Source organism: Corvus brachyrhynchos, unplaced genomic scaffold, assembly GCF_000691975.1.
Source record: "Corvus brachyrhynchos isolate BGI_N302 unplaced genomic scaffold, ASM69197v1 scaffold220, whole genome shotgun sequence".
Classification (NCBI taxonomy): domain Eukaryota; kingdom Metazoa; phylum Chordata; class Aves; order Passeriformes; family Corvidae; genus Corvus; species Corvus brachyrhynchos.
Genome location: NW_008236209.1, coordinates 1,024,492 through 1,025,034, shown reverse-complemented (window position 1 = coordinate 1,025,034; position 543 = coordinate 1,024,492).

Here is a 543-nt window from a genome sequence, read left to right as displayed (position 1 = left end):
CCCCCAGCCAGCCTCCCTCCCAGCTGGGAATCAGCCCCAGGTTCACCCTGTCTGCGACGTCCCGCAGCTCCAGCTGGGAGAGGAGAGGAGGTGAGGGGATGCCAGCAGGGAGGGGGTCCGCGGCCAGGCGGCAGCGCTCACCTGCCGGCTGTCCCCAGCGTGGATGTGGCAGCGATCTTGCACCCCGTTCAGCACCAGGGTCCTGTGCAGGGCCTCCACGGCATGGCTGTTCCACTCACAGGCATGGACAAAGGCGGCTCCCGCGTGAACCAGGAATGGCAGTGTGAAATAGCCAATGCCTGCGGGCAGGAGGTGGCAGTGGCTGAGGGCAAGGACCTGCCAGAGAGCCACACTTCTCCCTGAGGGCAGGGCAGGATGTAAACTGCCTCCCTGGCTCTCCAAGTCTGCTTTGCTCTGGATTGGAAGAAGCCCAAACACTGGAAAAATGGACATTTATCCCTCCCTCTTCTTCAAAAGCAAAATCTCTTGAAAAAAGTTTAGAGGGGCTTATCTTACCTTCTGTCTTTGGCCATCAGGTTGAGA